Source organism: Mus musculus, chromosome 3, assembly GCF_000001635.26.
Source record: "Mus musculus strain C57BL/6J chromosome 3, GRCm38.p6 C57BL/6J".
In the NCBI taxonomy this organism is placed as follows: Eukaryota; Metazoa; Chordata; class Mammalia; order Rodentia; family Muridae; genus Mus; species Mus musculus.
The window spans coordinates 37,169,420-37,193,236 of NC_000069.6; the positions used below are offsets into that span (position 1 = coordinate 37,169,420).

The window sequence follows — 23,817 nt, forward strand, 5'->3', positions numbered from 1 at the left end:
TGTGGTTTCTCACAAGCATTCTCTTAGCAGAGTGCATTCTGAATTATTGAGTGGCTGATCTCTGTTGCATAATAGCCCTTGTTGCAGCTTGATGCTAACAATTCTTTTCAGTTATTACAACAACCAAAACAATCCCACCATGCATCCCAAATACCCCTGGGCAGCAATAGTACCTCAGCTTCAAAAATTACTTTCTTAGCCTATGAATGTGGTATGAATGGCCAATACTACATATAGTTCTAAGTGTATTTATTTATACACACAAACATATAAAGTTCAGCATATAGACTTGCCTTTATGGGGAGTACAAACAGTTATCACAGCTTTTATTTTTCAGAGATTTTCTCAGTTTTATGGGCATTTTGTTGAAGCAAAATGTGGTTCTGAAGTCTGATTCTTGTCTGATGATCTAGGCTGCTCACGTTGGTCCATGGCCAGCCTTGCCAGCCTCTCTCTGGAAAAGTTTCATCAATCACACTTACAAAGCAAAGAGTCACATCTGCTACCTGCTTCCATTGTTATCAGAGGGCAACGTGAGAGAAAAGAAAGAAGGCAAACAACCTAGCTTAACTATTGCTATCAGGAAGAGGACTCGCCAGTTGAGCGATGAGAATCTATGCATGCACAGAGGCTGGATCCCTGGGGCATGTTGCTTCTGAGGCATTAAATGACGACACTTGATGACTAAATGCCCCTCTTCTCATCCGAGAGAAGACTGTTAAGTCTCATTTAGAGATCTCAGATCTTCAGGATGGGAAACGGGATCCAGGGAGCTATGCATAGTGTCTCAGTTCCCGGGTTGTTTCTGGTAAGCACAGGAAAGCCTGCCTCCTTGTAGTTACTGGAAACATTTGATATTGGATAAGACTCCAATGTAGATGACTTCAGCTTGTTCAGCTGATTGGCAAAACTCTGTTCTGTTCCTGGTGTGAGGATCCAGAGGTGCTGTTGGCTGTATTTGTCACAAGACTGTGGGCGCCATGCTGTGTGCTGAAGTCTCTGTGAGCCTTTACCCAAACCCAATCGCCGTCCTACACCTCCATTCATCAGGATGAATTCAAAGGCCTTATTTCCATGGCTGTGTCCTGGGTCCATCTGAATTATTTGAAAACTTGGTTCATTAGGGAAAAAAAGAGGTATAGGTGAGTTTAGCCCAGATTTATAGACTGTACTTTTTTTTAACAATATGAGTTACAACAGAGCTCCACAAATATATTCAATGAGCTAAAATATACTAATAAGTTTTTATCAATATTCTCTCTGAAAATTAGACATGCTAAGTGTATTTTAAGCTTCTACGAAGCCAGAAAATTACATTTAATTCTGATTTGGGCATAAATAAAATAGTGAAAATTCAAAGAAATAAACTAGGTCCATCTCTTCTCTAGCCGCTGTACTGATGGATGAATGCACTGATGGAGCAGACACCACAATGAAGATAACAACACCTTTTGTTTCGTCTTCAGTAACCAGAACCGGGCTAACTTGGTTAATGAAAATATGATGCATCAAGTAACAGATAGTACAGTACAGTGAGTAACAGACAGTACAGTGCAGTGAGCAACAGACAGCACAGTGCAGTGAGCAACAGACAGCACAGTGCAGTGAGCAACAGACAGCACAGTGCAGTGAGTAACAGACAGTACAGTGCAGTGAGCAACAGACAGCACAGTGCAGTGAGCAACAGACAGCACAGTGCAGTGAGCAACAGACAGCACAGTGCAGTGCAGTGAGTAACAGACAGTACAGTGCAGTGAGCAACAGACAGCACAGTGCAGTGAGCAACAGACAGCACAGTGCAGTGCAGTGCAGTGAGTAACAGACAGCACAGTGCAGTGAGCAACAGACAGCACAGTGCAGTGAGTAACAGACAGCACAGTGCAGTGAGCAACAGACAGTACAATGCTGTAAGTAACAGACAGCACAGTACAGTGAATAACAGACAGTACAATGCTGTAAGTAACAGACAGCACAGTACAGTGAATAACAGACAGTACAATGTTGTAAGTAACAGACAGTACAGTACAGTGAGTAACCGACAGCACAGTGCAGTGAGTAACAGACAATATGGCTCAGTGAGTAACAAACAGTACAGTACAGTTAGCAACAGACAATGTGGTACAATGAGTAACAGACAGTACAGTATAGTTCAGTGAGTAACAGGCAGTACAGTACAGTAACAGACTGTACAGTACAGTGAGTAAGAGACAGTACAGTGCAGTGAGCAGCAGACAATATAGTGTAGTGAGTAACAGACAATATGGTACAATCAGTAATAGGCAGTATGGTACAGAGAGTAACAGACAGTACAGTGTAGTGAGTAACAGACAACACAGTACAGTGAGTAATAGGTAGTACAGTCCAGAGAGTAACAGACAGGAGGGTGCAGTGAGTAACAGACAACACAGTGCAGTCTATAGTAAATGATGTTCAAATCTTGACCACAGAGTTACATACCAGCTGGAGATTAACCCTTTCTAACTTAAAGATTTCTTGTGTTCAGATTGAAGCTGAAATTGAGCAGATTATTTGGCTTTTCCAAACCGTAATATTTTTCCATCTGCAAATTGTGAATGATGGTAGTATCTACTACAAAGTTTTTGTTTAAAACTAAAATTAATTAATAGAGTAAATATCACAAAATAGTTCCCAAAGGCTGGAGATATATCTCAGTGGCAGAACACTTATTTAACATGCCCACGGTCTGGGGTTTGATCTCTAACACCACAAAAAATAAAAAATAAAAAAGGGGGCTTAAAGCATTGTAACCAGTAAATAACATGTATTGGCTAACTTCTATTTTTCTGCCACTGGGCCTATCGGTGCACAGCTATAATCCAGCAGAAAAATTGTGGATTCAAAGTCAGCCTGATAACCCTATAGGAGAACAACAATATGAACTAACCAGTACCCCGGAGCTCGTGTCTCTAGCTGCATATGTATCAGAAGACGGCCTGGTCGGCCATCAGTGGAAAGAGAGGCCCATTGGTCGTGCAAACGTTATATGCCCCAGTACAGGGGAACGCCAGGGCCAAGAAGTGGGAGTGGGTGGGTGGGGGACCTTTGGGATAGCATTGGAAATGTAAACGAAATAAATACCTAATAATAAAACAAATAAAAATAAAAAAAATAAAAAAAACAAAGTCAGCCTGATATATACATTTGGGCACTGTCTCCCTCCCTCCACACCCTACCCCCGTGTGTGTGTGAGTGTGTGTGTGTGTGTGTGTGTGTGTGTGTGTGTGTGTAATTAGAAACCTTAAAATGACCAGACAGAAAGTAGAAATCCTCTGTTTATTGAGCTCTCTAAACTCAGATGTCAGCAGAAGAAATAGTCTTGGAGATTTTGTTTTATTTAACTGCCTTTTCTTCATTAATGAGTAGCAGGGCAAACACTTAGCAGTGCAACTGCTGTGTAACTGGAAGGAAAGCATTACTAGCAGTGCCCTAGAAGATGTGGGTCTAAATCCTAGCACTTCAAACTATCTGAAGCTGTCTTGTGAGACTGCTGTGAAGAGTAAAGAACCTCTTTGTAAAGTATGTTGTAGATGGTCTGGCCACGGGGAAATTCACACAGTGTTAGTATGAGCAGGACTAGTTCCCTACATAGACACTAACACAGGCCTACAGGGTAAATAACCAGTGTGAGATATGGTCAGTTCATAGGGGAATCCTCAGAGCCCACAGAGAAGCACGGCTTCCCACACACTACAACAGCTAGATGCTTGTAAACCCAGAATGTCCAAGCAGATATTCCTCTGTCTGAAGGTAAGGGTAAATGTGCCAGTGGGTCACAGACCAGGCTCATCTGAATCACCAGGGAACCTTCTAAAAATACAGATTCCGGAGCCCAGTCAAACCCAGAAAGCTAGCATCTCTGGGGGTGGGGAAAGGAGAAAAGGAATCTTGTGTTTTTTTAAAAAGCACATACCAGCCTTGGTGATTCCCATGGTAAGTCAGTGAGATGACCTCTCTGTTCCCCTCAAGACTGAAATTCTGTGATTCTAATCGCTCCCTCTATGTGAGTCAGAGCCCAGAATTATCGTGCAACATGAGGTAACTTGTGGTTTCCTGTCTTAAGATTATGGTAGAGGGAGAATCGCATAACCAGCGTTGCCTAAGTTATGAAGATTGGCTGAAACAGAGGAAAGTGAAAAAAAAAAACCAGCCTGTGTAAAACTATACACTAGTACCCCGACTAATAAAGTGAACCAGAAGAACCTACTCGCATCGTAGACGTAGCCTGTGCTGGAAAGGACCCTGGTGAGACAGGGAATGTTCACATAGGGGTGGGATCAGGCCAAGACAGTCACAGAGCCTGTGACTGAACAACCACAGTGTGGAGTATGAAGAAATACAGAAAAAGAAAGGGCCGCCAAGGGGCTAGAGCCATGCCTTATAAAGAATTATGGGCATAAATGCTGCCTGAAACCAATATGGTCAAGAGAATGTTAGAGGTCACAAATTTACCTGATTCAGTCAAAGCAAGAACACCAACACTCAGTGTGGCACAGACTGATGCCAGACAGAGGCCCTCTGGACTAGGAGTAGATTTGTGTTTCCAACACTGGGGTTGCCTCCCATGGCTTCCAGGTTCTAGAAAGCACATAAATCCTTAGTGAAGGTTTTCTGAGAAGGAATTCAGGACAGCACAATATTAGACACTCCTGGTTGCTACACACAGAGCTAAGTCATGGTAATGGTGAATGCTACCCCTTAGAGATAACTATATCTATATATAAAATATCTAGATGCATGGAGTCAGCTTTTTGCACTAGGATTTTATTGATTAGACTGTGAACTGGTTTTGGGAATGAACAGTTACCCTGAGGACTTCATGTTTTGGCAAAACAATTCAACAATCCATGCTTCCTGCTACATATATGATTCTTTTGAAACCTGTATGAATTGCATCATAGCTCAGAAACAGGGTTATGGGGATAGATCGGGGTTACAGTGTGTGTCTAGCATGAACAAGAACAAGACTCAGTACTTGATGCCACTGCCACCCAAAATCTACTGAGTCACACAGTCCTAGACTCTCAGCAACAGTGGAGAGGTTTAGGAGAGACTAAGCCCCCATGTAGGGCTCTCTAGGACCTTGGTTAGAAAAAGCCAAGCAGTTAGTGGACAGAAGCTAGAATCATGTGTCCTCCGGCCAAGGGCCTCTTGAATCTATAACCATCACCACCTCACCATTATAAACTTGCTAGTCTGCACTGTGGTGACAACCTTAGAGTTAGTAAAGCTAAGACCTGAGATGAATGCAACATCACGAGCCGTTCTTAAGGTCTCTATGCCCATCCTGCTTATGACTCTGCAGTGTAAGGACCTCCTCCTCACCTTTTGAGAATGCCACTAGAAGGAACTGACTTTGTGACTCATTCTCGGCCTCAGATATCCATGGGTGATCACTACAACCTGACGACTTTCTTTGGTAAAGAATGCCCAAGAAAGCCCTTCTGGACTTCAGCCACGTGTGAATGCTCTCCCAATTTCTATTTTGCTATATTTGTTTGATTTCTCTCCAAGACCATAAAGACCAAAGAAAGAGGATTTCCTCCCAGATGCTAACCACCACTGAAAAGAGCAACACACAGCTGCTAACTCTCCCAGACACCATCTAGCTGTAACGTGACTGGGGGGTGGGGGGGGGAGGAGGGCAGTGAGCAAGGCAAGCTAACTCCAGTAAGGGTGATATACTTACTAAAGGAGAGGAAGCTCTGGCTTCTTGCAGCCCCGTTGTTGGAATGGTTTCTAAGTCATGCCTGAGTGTTTGAATCAGCAGCACGGGTACTTGGTTCTCTACAAGGAAATTAAGACAGTTGTCTTCTAGATTTCTCACACTTTCTCTTTCTGGATCTGCACTTGCTACCACTGCATTTCCCATACTGCTTGGTATCTTCAGATGTTCTCTCCTCACTCACTTAAGAAGTCGGATGGGGCCTGCCATTCCCCTCTCCCAAGGCCTCCTTCCAACACGGCCCCTTCTGTTTTCCTGGCCACTCTAGGTACTCCAGGTTAAACACACAAATGTAAAAGGCAGAAGCTTGGGCCCTCGTACAAGAGAGAGCATTCATCATTTGTCCTTTTGTTTCACAGTGACATCACAATTGTAATATTTTCCATTCCAGACGTTTTCCTGCCAATTAATTTCATTTTCTTTTGCAGATGAATAAAATCCCTCTGTGTATGTGCACCACGATTTCATTATTGATTTGTCAGTGGATGGACATCTGGGCTGATTCGTTTCCTAGCTATGGTGAACAGAATCGGAGTGAACGTGAAGTGTCTCTGTTAGGATAAAGGCTCCTTTAAGAACATGCCCAGGAGTAGCACAGCTAAATCATAAAGCAGGGTAGACAGCAGAATGCAGGTGATAAGAAAGGACGGGAGGGAGAAGTGGGAGTGGGAAGGTTTCAGTGAGGGCACAATTGAGGGCAGGGGAGATGAGGAGGAAAGGATTAACCAAACTAAGGCTGTATGAAAAAGCAATGTAAAAACCTATGATTTTTTTCAATCTAATTGTAAAATATAATTTTTGTGAAAGGAGTTTGAACAGAGGTACTCTGCATGGGTAGATAATGTGACCATGAGAAGCCATCAATTACTTGTTTGTTTGTTTGGAACTTTTAAAATTAAATATAATTACATTATTTCCTCCATCCTTTTCCTTCCAACCTCTCTTTCTCCCATATTTTCCCCTTGCTCCCTTTCAATTCATGGCCTCTTCCTTCCCAATTATTATTGATGCACACACACACACACACACACACACACACACACACACACACGCATATGTATATAAATACAACCTTATGGATCTATTTAGTGTTGGTTGTATGTATACAACTTCAGTGCTGACCACTTGGTATTGGATAACCAGATATGGGGGCTCATCCCTGGGAGGTCTTCTCCCCTTTGCAACAGTCATTCGTTGCCTGTACTTTTCTGTCTAGAGGTAGGGCCCATGAGATTTCTCCTGTCCACATTAGTATGTCTGTTGGTGATGTGATTGTTCAGGTCTTGTGAAGCCAGCCGTATTGTTGAGGTATCATGGTACCCTGTCCTTTCTAGAGACTGCACCTCACAGTAAATTCCCTATTCCTATCGCTCTTAAAATCTTTCTGCCCAGTCTTCTGTGACATCCCTGAGCCTTAGGTGTGGGTTTATGTTGTATATAATTGGAGCTGGGTACCTGTCAATCAGGTGTTCTCTGCATTTTGACAAGTTGTGGCTTTCTGTAATGGTCTCTGCTGCAAAGCGAAACTTCTTTGGTGATGGTGACAGATACATTTAACTGTGAACATAAGGATGAGTATGTAGAATTATTAGTATAGCAGCAGCAGTCTGGTTTTCTCTAAGATCCAAGACTTCACTATCTCTGGTTAGTTAGCTAGATTTTTGGTACCAGGCATGACTTCCCTCCTGTTGAGTGGCTTTAAGTCCAGTTAGGCAACAGCTGGCTCCCACTGAGATATGAATACCCCTACTGCACCTTTGCCATGCCACATCTTGCTGGGCTGGTCACTGGTATTGCTCACAGGCATCACAGTTGGGTAGGCAGGACTTCTGCTTCCTACCCTGTGGTGGCTTGAATGAGAACGGCCCCTGTGGGCTCATAAGTTTGAATGCTTGGTCCCCAGTTAATGGAACTGTTTGGGAAGGATTAGGAGGTACAGCCTTGCTGAAAGGATGGGCCATGGGCGAGGGAGGGGCTGCTTTGAGGTCTCAAAAGCCAATGCCAGGCCCAGTCTCACACTCTCTACCTGCAACCTATGGATCAAGTGTGAGCTCTCAGCTACTGCTCCAGTGTCATGCCTGACTGCTGCCACACTCCCCATTATGATAGACGGTGCATGTAGTTTTAAAAGCTACCGCCTTTGCCTAGCACTGTGGCTATACTACCAGCCCCTCCTGGCTCCCCTTTTGTTCCACCCAGCATAGCTCTGGGAGGGGTCATGATACTAGCCCATCCCAAGACCCTTGAATCTGCAGATAAAAGACACACACACACACACACACACACACACACAGAGAGAGAGAGAGAGAGAGAGAGAGAGAGAGAGAGAGAGAGAGAGAGAGAGAGAGAGAGAGAGCTTTGTTACTTTAACTTGTCCACTAGGCACAATTGCTGGGTGCAGATATCTCCTGCCTAGGAAAAAAAGTGTCCTTACCAATTTATTACCTCAGTCTCTCCTTTTGTTCTAAACTTAGTGACTTGTTTCACCTGGCCCCTGCCAAACACCCTTGGCCACCCACCTGTAGCAGAGGCTGCAGGCCCTAGCTCTCCCCACCCTTCAGGCCTTACATGATTGTTGTCTTCTTCTTCTTCCTCCAAAGCATGGCAGGAAAGTCCCTCTCCTTCCTTGCATCTGCCTTTTCCTCCTGGGACCCAGAAGTCCCACCTGTCCCCTCCACCAAGAAATTGCTTAATAACAAATCAAGAAGCAAACGGGGAACAGGGTTAGCATCAGAACCTCCCCTTACAGATAGGCATGTGCTAGCCTCCTGAAAATGTAAACAAGCCCCTAATTAGATGAAGTTCTTTGTACGTTTTCTTGGTTGTGGCGTTTATCCATGGAACAGTACCAAAGCACTCCCGTAATGCTTACATAGCACTATGAAAGGTATTTCTCAAGGAAGAGCCTAGAAGCTATAGATTTTTAAACAAAAGACCAGCACCAGGTGTGGGATATGGTCCTACGACTTGTTGGCCAGGAAGATCCCAGAGATCCTGAAACAATCCAGATATTGCCATTTCTTGTGTCTTCCCACTAGAGCTACATGGTAAGACTCTGTTGCCTAAGTCAGCACACGCTTTGACTATAGGACAGAGGGAAATCAAGTTAGGACTGAGTTGGAAACTTTCTTCCCTCCCACTGGTTAGCTTCCATAGTGTCAGAGGGTGCAGGGTGGGCTATGTGAGTAGAAAATCATCAATAGCTTTATTTAGCAGGTGTGAGCTATAATACTGACCTATTGTACAAAACGTGCCTTCTGGAAAAATAGTGGTTTATATGTTCTGAAGAAAACGAACTGCTTTCTGCATGGATTTGGGGCCTGTTCCACAGGAGGAAATTTATCCCCCATATTGTAAACCTTGTCAAATGCCCAAGGCTGTGGCGGATGCAAGCCACAGTGAGGAACTGAATCAGCATGATGTCAAGCTGCCTTGTACATACTGTGCAGAATACAATGCACACCTTTAGATGACTAGGGGGTGCTCAGATTTGGTCGGAGAAGCCTCTGCCTTGAGTGAGTTATGCAGGCTCATAACTGGTCCAAGTGCTAAGAAAAAGTGACCACCAAACTCTCAGCTCTAGACAAGATATGTACATCAGTGTGGCCCTATTCCAACCCCTGGCTTAGGGAACATCGTGGAAGAAAGAGAGAAAGAATATAGAGCTGCAGGATGAGGAGGATTGCTGTGAACATGTGGAACACAACCCTCTGGTGACACAAGCTTTGCTGTTAACTCAGAGCAGCTATGACTATCTGTATAAGACCAGACCTGTTCATGGTCCCTTGTAAATAGTCGGGGGTGCTCCCGAGGCTATTGGCATTTCGTTGTTGTTAGAGAAGGGGGAGCTATTTTTTTTCCAATGGAGTGGTATTTTTTTTTCGGAGATATGTTGCTCAGTTCCTTACTACAGAATGCTTTTAGTCTGGGATCATGTTGAGAGAAGGCTCAGTAACAGCCAGCTAGAGGTGCCATTCCCAAGTCAGAGGCCTGGTGGTGGATTGAAGGTGCTGGGTACAGCGATGTGCACATAAAAACACAGCACTAAACAAGCTGAGCCAGGAGGATTGTAAGTTCAAAGCCACACTGGGATAAATACTGTGATTCGTCATCACACACACACACACACACACACAGAGAGAGAGAGAGAGAGAGAGAGAGAGAGAGAGAGAGAGAGAGACAATCTTGTTTGTAACAAGTCCCTTTGGTAGTATTGCATGGACTTGTGAAAATCGAGTCTTGATAAAGATACAGTTGAAAAGGATCGATCACGTCTCCCCAGCTTGCTTGAGATGCCTCTTAGAAAGCAACACAGAATTCTTGGTTTTAGAACAAGAGTCAGAGATCAAGAAACAAACCAGTGTCTTGATGTTTGACCTATTCTCGGAAATCTGGTTAACTGACTGTAACCTCAAACCCTGCGATGACACACTGGGATCCTCTCCTGCTGACCTCTGGAGCTGCTTCCTGAAGCCCCCGCAATGCAAGAGAAATTAGGAGAGCGGAGGACAGAATGTTCTGTGATCTGAGCACAGCAGAAAGAAGCAGAAGAGAATGGAGTGACAGACCGTAGCTGTCCCTCTGACTCCTCCTACCGGAACAAGCCTGGGTCAGAGGATCTGTGTCTTAGGTAACATGGCCAAGACGGAGAGTCTCCTCTGTCATAGAGCTCACCAGTGGAGCCTCGGTGACCCGAGAACTCTCAGTTTAGGGGAGCCACAGAGAAACACCCTACTAGAGACCTTGGTGTTACCAAGCCACAATAAGCCACAGTAACACTCCTACCCATGGACCTCTGGGCTGCAGACACCATAAGAAGGTGTGACAGATCACAGCAGAAATGTGAAGGTCAACTTTGCATAGCTGCTCATGCCTAATTGTGAGGAATTATGACCAGGAATTGAAATCCTCTGGAGGTGCACATCTCTTATCCTAGTAGCTAGGAGGCTGAGTCAGAGGACAGCAAGGCCATCCTGGGCTATGTAGCTAAACCCTTTCTCGCAAGGGAAAGCAAAAGCAAGGTGATTTGTTTCCCAGCTAGGGGGCGCTATTTTGAGAGGCTGCTGAACCTTCAGGAGGAGCAGCCTCGCTGGTAGGAGTAACTCAGAAGGGGTGGGACTTTGAAGGCTAGATCTCGCCCCTGGTTCTTGCCACCTTCATCTTATGCTCCTGCACCCATGAGCTGAACTGCTCTGCCATCTCTGTGCTGCCATGCCGGATCAAAACCTTCCAAAGCTGAGAGATTACTTCCTCCTTGATGCGACTGTCACGGTGATATACTAATATAGTGATGCAGCACTGTAAGATTCCCAGGACGCCTGATGCCTGTGAAGAAAACCAGAAGTGCCCGTACCCACTATGTGCCTATGTGTACCCACTGCGTGCCTATGTGTACCCACTGTGTGCCTATGTGTGGAGGGTGGCAGGGTTTGAGATCCTTCATGATTGCGTGCACTGGAGGAAGGTTTATTTATATCGGTAATTTTCTTCCTGGTCTTTTTCTGGAGGTGATTTCCTGAGCTTCTTTACCTTAAAGTAAGAGTGGACAGAGACCAGTGTAATTGTAAGATTATAAACTGTTAAGAGTACTTCGGGAAAACCCACTCTAGCGAAAACTTTTTAAACTGTAAGATACTTCTGTTCCACTATCACCACCCATATAGTTCACATATAAAATATTTGTTTTACTTTCTGGTAAAATTCAAGATGTGATGCTCAAAAGTTTGAAAAAAACAGAGATCTGGGAGAAGGAAAAATATCACAATCATGCGTTATTTTTGAATGAAGAAATGAAACAAAAGGAGGATGTGACTCCTAAAGTATAGAGATTTTATTGTAGGTATGAGGGGGAAAGCAGGCAGGGGCAAGGGTCTGGGCGGAACATGGCAGACTAAAGTGGACCATGAGAGGAGAGGTGGGGAGGGAGAGGAAGAGAGGAGCAGCAGCTGACCAAGAGAGGCGGCCCAGTCAAGAGACCAGCATAGCCCAAATGGCTGAGTTACATAGGGAAGAGCAGCTGGGGAAGGGTTGCTAGCCTCCTCCCTGGGCTGAGAAGGTAGGGGGAGGATCATGCCAGCCAGGAGGACCCTGTAGTGCTGGGAGAACCTGGTAGCCAATCAGCTTTGATATGTTAATAAGCACCTCAGCCTTTTGTCAGGGTTTGAGACCTAACAGTTCTGGACCCGGGGTTTTTTTTTTTGCTTGCTTGCTTGCTTGCTTGCTTGCTTGCTTGCTTGCTTGCTTGCTTGCTTGCTTGGCATAGCCTGTCATTGGAGGGCTAGAGAAATCAAGGTCCAGCGCACTCAGAGACTTCACTGAATTTGTCTCCAAGATCTCTAAGATCAGATGTAAGGGCTGAAGCAGGATGGTCCCGGGAGTGGTCCAGCTGTGTCTTCATGGAGGCCTTCCCAGTGGGAAGCTTCAGTTCCCGGCTCCATGGAGAAAATGCGATATTTCTGTTCTTCCTTCTGTCAGGAAAATGATTTAATCTAAAGAAATTCCTCTTCCAGGTAACAATGTAGGTTTTTAAAAAAACATAAATCAAATTTCTCCTTGTGAGGTTCCAGCGTCAGTGAGTGAGGCTGTGCTGATGAGGGAGGAGGGAGATCAGCCGTCTCACTGAGGAAGTCAGGAGGAGGAGGAGGAGGAGGATGCCCTCTGTGTGTTGGGTGCAGAGAGCTCAGCAGCGTTTTAAACCCTGACCCCAAGCTGACTTCGAAGAACAGATTTTTCTTTTCAGAGACCCAGAAAAAGCCTAGTACTAACTTAGTTAGGCTTGACAGCTGTGCAAAGCCATCAACGCCCTATTGATAACTCTGTGTTAGCTTCAGGGGAGAACAAGTTTACATTTCACTTTCTGGCTTACCAAAATTCCACTTGACTAAAGGCCCTGAGTCCTGCATGCACTTTAACATTATTTTTATTTCTTCTTCTTCTTCTTCTTCTTCTTCTTCTTCTTCTTCTTCTTCTTCTTCTTCTTCTTCTTCTTCTTCTTCTTCTTCTCCTTTTAAATCTTTTGCGACAGGGTTTCATCTAGTCTATACTGGTCTGAGACTTGCTATATATCCAGGGTTGATCCTAAACTTCTAATTCTTCTACCTGACCAAGTACTCGAATTAAGATGTACACACCACACTCAGCCCAATAGGTACACTCACAGATGAGCGTGTGCTAATCACAAATGGCAGTTTTCCTAGGGCTAGAAGGTGCCAGAACATAAAACAGCTGCAAGAGAGACAATGCAAAGACTCAAGAAAAGAAGAGCGTTTTGAGAAGATACTGCTGCTGCCAGAATGAAGTTTGCAGAGGTGTGGAGCTTTGTGGAGGCAGGGGGGGCGGGGGGAGTCAGAGGAATGAGACCCTGAGAAAAATGCTGGGGGTAGCTTTCCAGAGGGGACTGGGCCACCAGCTAGGGCTGCACACGCTAAAAGGCTTTATACAGCGTACCCACTGCCCACAGTAAGTTTTCACAGAAGCTGTTTACTTCCTGGCTGCTTGCTCAGCAGGAAAGGACTACAAAAAAATCTGTGAAGGAAAGGATTGTCAAGTCCCAGTGAGGGTCCAGCCAAGTTTCCACCCATGTGGTTTTGTTGTGAATGCCCCTAGCACCAGGGTGTGAGTTTATTCCACGGCTGACTGCAATTACTGAAAGATTCAATGCCAGAACACGGTTGGATGAGATCCCGCAAGGACAGCCCAGTGAGAGGAGGAGGCGGGAAGAGGGGCCTTTCCTGGGAGCTCTCTGTAGAATTCCTTCCTGGCTGCTGTCCTGTGATTATTGAGCCCCCCCCCGGGGGGGGCTGTTATTAGAAGATGGGAGAAACTTTTTTTTTCCTAAGATATTCTGGCTATCCTGAGACTTGCTCTGTACACCACGCTAGCCTTGAACTCAGAGATCCACTTGCCTCTGCTTCCCGACATTAAAGGTATGCGCCACCACCAGGTTGAAGATGGGAGAAACATTTAGAGGCCAGTCAAGTGGGAGCTGGTGGGTGATAGACTGTTGGACCCCGGGTCCCTGCTCACCGAGCTGCCTAACTCATGGAATACCTTAGCTTTGCTCTTCATGAAATAGACACGTTTGTTTCCTCCGGGTTTGCTGGGATGTAACACACTAAGCATTCCCCTCTCTGTCCTGTGGGCAAAGCCCTTCAGACTTAGCTGGTCTGTCAGGGAAGTATGGTCCTAAGGCTGGACACAACAGACCCTTGAGGTAGCAGGGGTGACTTTCACACAGCTCAGCTTCCCACAGAATCACGAAAGCACTAGTGTTTACAACTCTTACACCATTTAAAACTTGTACTGTGAATGAGCAACACAGGGCAAGCATGTATCTCTGTATGAGTCATAGGTTTAAAAACATACAAGTTGATTAAACAAATAAAATCACAGGTGAAAAAGAGGCTTTTCACACATCCACAGCTGTTGTTTATCACTGATCTTAACACTTTCCCCTCTGGTTGTATAGACTTTCCTTGCTTTTTCTTTCATCTTCAATCTTTACACTTAAAAATGGGGGAGTGGGGGGGGGGTGTAAGGCTCGAAAAAGTTATACTAAGAGTTGTTAGTGACTTTATTTTTATGCCATAGGCTAACTTCCCCTTAAAGGGGATTTTTTTTTTCTCTTCTTGCTTGGTTCTTTCTTTGTGTTACAAAAATAGGACGAAAGCACTTTTCCCCCTGTTGCCACACCTGAAAGAGAACAGGTTCATTCCCTAAGGAAAACCCAGTCTTCTTTTTGTTTTTGTAGTTGTTTCTGTTTCGTTTCAGATAAGGTTGGATGTATCCCAGGCTAAGCTCAAAGTCCTCTGCGGAGAAGACAGCCTTGAACTTGAGACCTCCTGCTTCGGTTTCTACTGCTGGGATCATAGACTTGAGCCTTGCTTCGGTGGAGCTGGGATTAATCCTTGGGCCTGGATCGTGCAAAGTTAGCAGGCTACCAGCTCTGCTATCCCCAGCCAGCAAACCTGGCCTTCCCCACAGTCAGGATTTTTCAGTCTCCAGAGTTATGCTATAGTCAGTACACTTAACTCGTTCCTTCCACACCCACAGCATCTCCACAACGAGCGCCTGCTGGATAAGCGCCAACATAGAACTGGTTATAAAGTCGGACCAATCAGAATGTGATTTTTAAGGTAAGAGATCAGAGTTATCCTATAGAAGAGGGCAGTGGTGATTAATTTTGATTGTCCACGAGACAGAATCTAGAATCCCCAAAAGCATGCCTTTGAGGGAGTCTCGGTAGCGATGTTACCAGGGAAACTTTTGGAGTTCCCTTTTGGACTTCTTATTTCTCATTCATGAAAGAACTTTAAAATGGATTCTGAAGGAAGCAGGAAGACAATTTTAGTAGCATTTGAGAGAAAAGCAACAGGTCGGTCAGGCTGTAAAGCTTGACAGCTGTCAGGAAGAGGGGATGGCTGCCCTTTTGGGAAAGCAGGCAGGCTCAGCAATGGCTGAGTCACTCCTGACCCAGAAGCCCCGAAAGAGGCTCCGTGGAGGGAGAGGATTCTGGGAAGAAAATGGTCTCGTTGGGGGATAACCCTCCAGGTGCATCAGATTCCCGGTAGGGGTGGTCTCCTGACATTGTCTGATAACTTCCTAACCAGGAGATCTACATTGACTGTGGGTGGCACCATTGATGGGGTAGGGTTCTGGGCTGAACAGAAAGAAGAAAATGAGCTGAGCACCAGCGTCCACCGCTCTCTGTTCCCTGACTGCCCGCTGCCTCACTCTCAAACTGCCATGATTTTCCCACAGTGAAACTCTACCCTCATACTATGAACCAAAAGAAACTTTTCCTTCCCTAATTTGCTTCTCATCAGGTATTTTGTCCCATCGATGAGAAAATTAACTAATACAAAGACTGGACGGTGAAATAATTCACTTAAGATAATTAAGAGATTAAGATTAATAAAATACATTCCCTTGGACGGAATTAGGCAGCCTCTTCCTCATTCATGTGTGACGTGGGGTTCCAGGTACCTGGGAAGTGCTCAGTCCACCAATGGTGCATTCCTGGCTCCGGAGGGAAACCAGGCAGAGAGGGCACAGAGAAGCCAGCTTCGGAATGCTTAGCTGTTCTCCAGCTTACTGTGTTCCAACTCCCGTTCCTGTCCGTTGGAGTGAAGGTAGGTAGCATTCTGATGTCAGGGGAGAGACTATGACTGTGTAGTCACTACTGTAGAAAGTGCAGAGGCCTAGGGGCCAGAGCAAAGACCTCGGTCCCACTACAGCTGGGGACACCTCAGTAAAGTTAGGTTTCTGGTCAGCTTCATGACAAGTGTTTAAAAGTAACGCTAGAGACTTACAGGGTGTCTGGAGCCTTTTCTTGACTTATCTGCTCCTTGGAGTCTAATCAGGAGCTTGTGAAGAGATGCTAGTGGCCAAGCCATTTCAGACAAGCTTTTAGGAAGTCACCTGGGTGAGGTAAGTGATGATCTTTGACCTGGAGCTTGGAATTGATCCCTCCCATCTAATCTTTGAAACCTTCAGATAACTAGCCCCTCTCGCCCATGATGCTTCAGCTCTCCCATAATGCTTCATCTCTCCCATAATGCTTCAGATCTCCCATGATGCTTCAGATCTCCCATGATGCCTCAGGTGTTTACTTCACATGAGGATGTGAATGCTGTAGACATTTGTCATCCAATTTTTTTTTCTTTTTAGTGAGGGCCTCTCTCTTACCCATCAAAGCCCATCAAAGAAGCATTTGATTCATTGTTCAATTTTCACAAAATTCTATACTTTTATTTCAAGGGAGGGTAGAGTATGGTTAAGAACATCGGCTCTGAAGTGCACCTGCCTGTCCAGGTCCAATTCTGAGACTCACTAGCTTTGCAATCTTAGAAATCAGTTAACCTCTTGGTCCTTATGTGACTACAGAATCAGATAATAATAACAGGGGTGGGGTAGGAGTGCACCTGGAATAATAAAAGCACAATAAATATTATCCTTTAAAATATATTGCTCACTTTCCTACCAGACTCCCTGATTTACAATGAGAACCTATTCATGTACCCAAGGAAGCTCCATATGAAGTCAGTGTTGTGATCTGCTGAGTTCAATTTTTTTCTTAATTATGAACGATGTACTATTTATCTTAAGCATGTCCATTTTTACAATCAAAGTCCAAGTGTCTCCAATATCATTTTTATTTATTTAATTTAATGTATAAGGTAGTTCCCAAGGCAATGCCTTGATACAAGGAGATGTCCAGGCTGAAGAGACTCACTGTGGATCAGTGCAGAGTGTCAAACTGCCTAACCCAGGTGAGGATCCCACTGTATCCCCACCCCTCCCAGGAAGTCACAGTGGAGCCCTAACCTCAGAATGTGACTTCGTTTGGAAACAGGCTTTCCACACATAATTACTTGAGATCACACTGGAGAACCAGCACCCTGATCCAGTGTGTCTGCCATCTTTACATGGAGAGCTATGGGAAGTGGGATGTGGCAAATACCAGAGGACAACCATCAGTGGAAGGGGATGTATATCAAAGACTGACAGCAACCCAAAAGCTACAAGAAGGCAGGAAGAATTCCTCTTCAGACTTTAGGGTGGTCAGGACCCTGTATACATCTTGATCCAGAAACTAGAAGAGAAAGGTAATGAATTCCTATGGTTTTACTCTATCTAGTTCATAGTGGCGTATTATGGGAGCCATAAGAAAATATACATGGGGGAAGCAGACACTGAGAAGGTTATATGTGAGGATCTGGACAGCATCTGGCAGACATCACCTCCAGGTATGAATCAGGTGCGTTAGGTGTTGAGGAATAACAACACAACAAACTGCCATAGCCTGTCACATTGTTTGGCTTTAGAGTAGGAATAGCTACCTGAAAGTTGCTACATCTCTGAGCCGCTTTACCTAGTGGATTCTGAATTCAGGCTTACCATGTCCATTTTGTGCAGGAGAAGACTGAGGCACTGTGGTTAAGTCAAGCTGCAAGGCCTGCAGTTCCTGCTTTAACCAGTGAGCCTTTCAGCAGTAGCTAAGAGCAGCCTTGACAGCAGAGGCATTGGGTTGAGCTGGGGAGGTGAAGACACCACACTCAGGAAAGACACACTTGTATGCCACAGTTCTCCACCAGCCGAGGCTAAGCCAGGAAACAGTCTTAAGTAAAAGCAGTCCTGGGTGTAGACCACCATGGGGTTTTCAAAGTTTCTCTCTGTGGAAGTGAAAGGTGTCTCAGACTGTTGATTATATATAATGGACTGACCTTTGTTTTGTTTTTTGTTTTTAATTACTGTTGGTTAAGTATACACCATGAAACTCTTGGTGTTCTTACAGGCATCCTTGTTGGTTTTAGTACTGCTGCAGATTGGATTACACACACACACGCGCGCGCGCGCGCACACACGCACACAAGCATACACACATGCATGCACACACAGAGACACACATTTTGGTACTTTCCCTTCTGTACAGAAAGGGGTGGAACAGTTATAACTGTGCACATGCCATGATGGTGGCAGAGAATGCGTCTTTTTTCGGCCTGCTTATAAGAACTAAGTCTCTCTCTTATACATACTGATGATAGGAAGAATCTCCCACAGAGCAGCTTCTAATTTCATACATCTTAAACACTTCTCTCCTTCTCTATCTTCTGGGGCAGAATGTGTTCCAACAGATACAAAATTGTGGCACAGCCTCTAGCCTCATCTCTTTAGGTCATAACAGATTCTAACATGTGACCTTAACTGTCCCTCCAACCTCCACATGCTAAAGACCTGCTTCCCAGTGTTGTGCTATTGAGATGTGGGGAGCCTTTAAGAGATGGAGCCTAGTGGGAGTGTGGCCTTAAGAGTGGGAGACTCTTAATCATGAGGCACAATGTACCTTTTCCATCCCAGGTTGATTACCTTGGGCGTGTGTCGTGGTGAAGGAAGCGGACAAGCAGAAGGAGCAGCTGACATACAGATCGATGGGAACATTTCTGGAGCGCTTGAGTACATAACTTAGCCACAGATATAAGAAAGGCGAGTAGCAGTGGCACAGGCCACTTATCCATAACTGAGTGAGTACATTTCCAGTTGAATGTCCACTGTGTCTCAGCCCAGCCCCATCAACCTTCTCCAAAGACCATCCTACCTCTGTCCCCACAGCCCACCATGACAGGTTACTAGCACAGCTACACTGTGCGGCTGTCTATGTGATGTGTATGTGTGTGCTTTATGTGTAAAAAGAGCACGTATTGCCCTAATGTGGCATCACTCCCTTTGAGAAGCAAGCCTCAGGCAAGTCCCCCTATGGCCTCACCAGGCAAACTCAACGTCATTCTTTTGCCTCATGGCAGCCTCAAAGAACAGGATGATGGAAGAGCCTATGAAAGACTGAGAAACCTATAGACACACACTCTCTTGGTACTTCAAGAGTGTGGGCTTCTCACACATGGTAACTCATTTTTAAAATAAATTTGTGTTTTTAAAGATGTTTTAGTGAAGTGTTGATGTTATTACAATAATGAGGTATAATTAAATATACCCCCCAGTAAGTCATCACCTTATAATCCTAACTGTTTATTCTGAGAAAAGAACTTTAGATTCATCTTATAAATGTCTTGACAAGAGATAAAGAACATTTAGGTTGTTCCCAGTGTGCAGAAATAGTGACCATTTGATGTGACCTTTTGATATTGTACAGAGAATTGATAGGCTTTCATTTCTTTCTATGTCCTAAAGAAAAGTTGAACTTGATGGTTATGTTATTTTATGATACTATAATTACAAAACATGTTTTGAAAATCAACAGGCTCTCATCTGACTGTGTTGACCTCCGCAGCAAAGAGTCTAGCGCATAGGGCTGCATTGCGACTCATGAGCTAGGGACTGTTTCCTGAGATATAAAAGATCATTGAACATGTTTTGCAGACTTAAAATAGAAAGACAGGTTTTATTTTTTTTCCCCATGTAGGAGAGAGTGGAACATTTCAAAATTGGAAACTTAAAAAGAATTCCAAGATAAAAGAAAGTGAGACCTGAAATTTCTAAGTAGCTCTGCCTGGCTTACTCAGTCCTCAAGTCATTTCTCATAATGACTTCGGTAAGCTGTGTTCCCGCTTTTATAAGACCTCTTATTTACAGTCTTCATGAACACCAGGAGCTAATTGAGAAACAGCAATTATGAAGTTACGATACGCACTGTGCTCCCAGGCTTCATGGTTCATGTGTTACCTGTACAATTCCATCAGATAACGCGGCTCTCCTCACCTGTCCCCCCTTCTGAGCTTGTAAACGTGCCGTTATCTAGAATAGACAAGATGACACTTGTCCTGTCCAGAACAGACAAGTTGACACTTGTTCTGCAGCTTTTGAACCCTTCCTGTGATTCTTGAGCACACACTCCTGCTGACATCGTGGCCGCCGTGAGTGAGGGCATCTGGGAAAGTGCTAACTCTCTTAGACATCTCTCCTAAGTCCTGCGTGGTGATCTGCTGCGTGCCTCCACCTCATTCTCTCAAATTCAGGGAAGTCTTGGACTTTATTTTACATGCTATAGCCACAGGATTTTATTAATTTTATTATAATAATACTTGTATTATTTTTTATAATCACAGTCTGTATCCATTACCTGAATGTCAGCTGAAAAGACAGCTGTCCACCTTATTCATCCTGTCCCAGGGTCCAGTACATGGGATTTAGCACCCAGTAGGTGCTTAGTTGTGAGTTTAGTGAGTAGCTGGACAGTGATGTCATGAGGGCTAGTTCTCTGCTCAGTTTCCTTGGTAAAAATGTTTTTCCCATGTGGTTTTAGAATTGCTTCGATTGTGACCTGAGGCTCCCATGACTCATTCAGCCAAAAGCACCAGGAGTTTTAATTACTGTAAAAGGCAATGTCTTCAAAAGAGAAGGTGTCTGCCTACAGTAACTAAACAGAAACCACCTACCATACACTGTCCTGTTGGCCCATAAACTGCAAAAGAACAGGAATTTTCCATTTTTAGCTAAAGATTACCATTCAGCAAGTGGCTTCAATCACCTTGGAAGATGCTCAAACCAGAAGAAAACAGGGAACAGGGATGATCTACAACCCATTGAGCAAGGTCATGCCTAGATCCTAGATGTGACCCACCTTTGTGCTAGAACCTTTATGAGTGACAAATGATTGGAATTTCCTTGCCTGGGCCCTCAAAAACCCTTGCTCCTATACAAAGGGGAAACCCACACTGGGAAAGAGAGACTGTATCAGAATGAGGCCGTGGAAATCAGCCGGCAAGTCTTGGGCACTTGGCTGTGACTTTCCCAGTTCCTCCTTAGAGGAAAATCAACTGTTGGTTTTAAAGAATAGTCATAGAATTTAACTATTTAAATGGTGGGATCATTTCAAAAGAAAGAGCCTCATACACTTCTTATGCCTGGCTTTGTAAAGACATTTGTGTCTATATATACAACATGTACAACTGGAGCTATAGCTCCAGCCCTAGGCTTCTTCTCCACAGTGGACAGCATGTGGTGTCATTAACACTCACTGCCTTTAGGAAGCCTGAGAAACGTCCGTTTTGATCAGAACTTGAGAAGGAATGCTTGACTTGGGGGGGGGGCTCATTTCTCCAGGCCTCTTCTTCCCTGATTTATATCATCCTTGTCTGAGTGGCCATGGTGGCCAGGCTTGGACAGGCAGTGACTGAGTGGGAGCTGCACTGGGCAGGAGTTTTGGGAAGTGAACTGGTGAAGGTCTGGGTGGAGAGAGGTGATGAAAGGTTCAGCCCCCAGGTGAGGTGTTCCTGGCTGACAGCACTCTGGTGATGAGGTAGACCTCTACAACTTGGGCACTGTCTCTGAGCCAGCCACCTTTTCATAGTAGGTCTGATCCCGCATAATGGGGCAGCCTCAGACGCTGCACCACTGATCATCACCTTCCTGGTTACTCCAAGCAACAGGAGAGAAGGAGGATGACAAGATCCTCCTCCGCCAACTTTCTCTAATGTCTGTCACCAGAATGACATCATCTGGAAGTGCCTAAGGAAGAATTTGGGAGACAGGACATGCAGCGTTTGCATTGTCTCAGTAGTCAGGAGACCAGTCCGATGCAGAAATGATTAAGATGCAGGTTTCATAAGGAATGAGGAGCAAAGGAGTTAACACAGGTTTCTTCTATCAAGTTGTTCATGGGAGAGAAAGGGAAACAGGAGAAGCAGAGAGTGGAGAATGGTCTATATGTTCTTCAAAGATCCTCAAATCAGGGGTGTATGGAATGAGAAGTGGGAGCAAGAGGAGCATGGGGACATCAGAAGACTCCAAACATCCCCCCTGGTATGACAATTCAGATGGCATGTTGTTAGCCCAGAGAGAAACATGCCAGCAAAGCTGACTGCGAGAGAGATGCCATCGGTCAGCTATCCAAATGGAATTATTGAATAGACAGGATGGGAATCTAGGGATAAGAAAGGAAATCAGGGCAGGTTTCCAAGTCACTGATGCCTGAAGTCACAGCTCTAGTCTGTGGTGGGGGCTGTGGGTGTCACATTTAATCAGCAAATACAAAGGGGGGCAGAAAACCAAGTGGAAGATAAACCGGAGAGCACAGACTAAACACCGAGGAAGAAACTAGCATTTCTTATTTCTCAGAGACCCAGGGGAGGCTCACAGCGTGAGAATTATAGAGACGATGCTACCAAGAGGCCAAGGAGATGGAGAAGCCTGTGTCTTCAGCACACATGACCTCTCAGTTGGTAGTTTTTGGCAGAAGAGCAGACAGTACGTGGAAGAATCATGTTACCTCCACCCATCAGCTTTTTCTGACAACCAGAATGTATTTCCTCTTTTTTTCCTTTTCTTTCTTCATGCTCTGCCCCAAGCACACTGAAATTTGTTTCCCTCCTTGTAAAATCACCTGCTCACATCTTCACACCCCTGCTCACCATCCAGGAGACTCAGAGCTTTCTTGGCTGCAGTAAAAGAACTCTGCTGTCATCTGAATATCTGTTCTCTGGGACAGAACACTTCTAACATTGTCAGTGAGCTTTGCAAACCACACCCCATGGAATCCTCGCTCTACCCACAAGGCCAGGAAGTGCATGATAGATGGTCCTATTCTCAAAGTAAAAAAGAGGAATTGGTAAAAGCTGGGAATCGTTACAAAGTTGTGTGTCCACTGACCTATAGTCCCTTGGACCTCATTTATAAAGGCACATAGAACCAAATCCTGCCTACTGGGTAAATGTTAAAGGGTTACCAAGAAATACAGAAAAAAACAAACAAACATTCTTTTTAGAAAATGGCTGTATGAATCCCAGCTTAGTAGCTTGAGAGATAGCTCAGCAGTTAAGAGTACTAATTGTTCTTCCAGAGGTCCTGAGTTCAATTCCCAGCAACCACCCGGTGGCTGTAATGGGATTTGGTGCCCTCCTCTGGTGTGTCTGAAGACAGCTATAGTGTACTCTCATACATAAAATTAAAAAGCGAATCCCAGCTGAGAAACCAGTTTAAGTAGGAAGCCTGGGACAGGTTCTGGCTGCTGCTGATCAGGCTAAAGGCAGGAAATATGGATCAGAAGGTGCTTCAGGCCTCAAGCTCTTGAGACTCTGTGGAACTTGGCTTGGGGGTGTAGTCACGTCATATTGAAGTTTAGATTCTAATTTACAGTGGGCACTGTATGAAAAGTCCCTGCAAGAATATACGACTAAGGATGTTCCCTAACTTACAGCCACTTACTTAGAGTGAGACACTGAACTGGAGACCTGCAAGCTCAGACTCTATTCTTGATCCTCCCACGTCGGGTTGGTTAATATTATCACTGCATGGTCCACAGGGGACCTGAGGGGCTGTGGAGGCTGTTGGCTGTCTGCCTAACACCTACCCTCCTTCCTCCTTAGTAGCTGACTGTGAACGTTCAAGCTGAAATGAATGACCATACTTCTCAGGCTGCTGTGTATAGTTGTTATCCACTGGACAAAGTCTGGCCACCTATCTGTCCTATAAGTGCTGTCCTATAAGAGGGAGCCCTTCTCCATTGTCCCACCTCCTGCTGATACTGAACAGGTAATGGACAGCTCTGGCTGTAGTGTTGTCTGTAAGGAAGCCACACTAGGTGAACCGGACAGTAGAGTATGTGAAGTCTGTTGATTCTG

The 23,817-nt window shown here is 44.9% G+C and overlaps 2 long non-coding RNA genes across 2 annotated transcripts; one reads left to right on the plus strand and one right to left on the minus strand.

Moving 5' to 3' along the window:
* Positions 1-233: 233 nt before the first annotated feature.
* On the minus strand, positions 234-8,031 carry Gm36000. The gene is made up of 4 exons (XR_389689.3): positions 7,199-8,031; positions 5,708-5,805; positions 4,471-4,596; positions 234-1,111 (listed from the first exon to the last, which is right to left on the minus strand). It is a non-coding gene; the product is annotated as a predicted gene, 36000 (long non-coding RNA).
* A 5,434-nt stretch (positions 8,032-13,465) lies between these two features.
* Gm12532 (predicted gene 12532) lies at positions 13,466-19,174 on the plus strand. The gene is made up of 5 exons (NR_153188.1): positions 13,466-13,668; positions 14,513-14,877; positions 15,724-17,013; positions 17,097-17,349; positions 18,602-19,174. It is a non-coding gene; the product is annotated as a predicted gene 12532 (long non-coding RNA).
* The last annotated feature ends 4,643 nt before the right edge of the window (positions 19,175-23,817 follow it).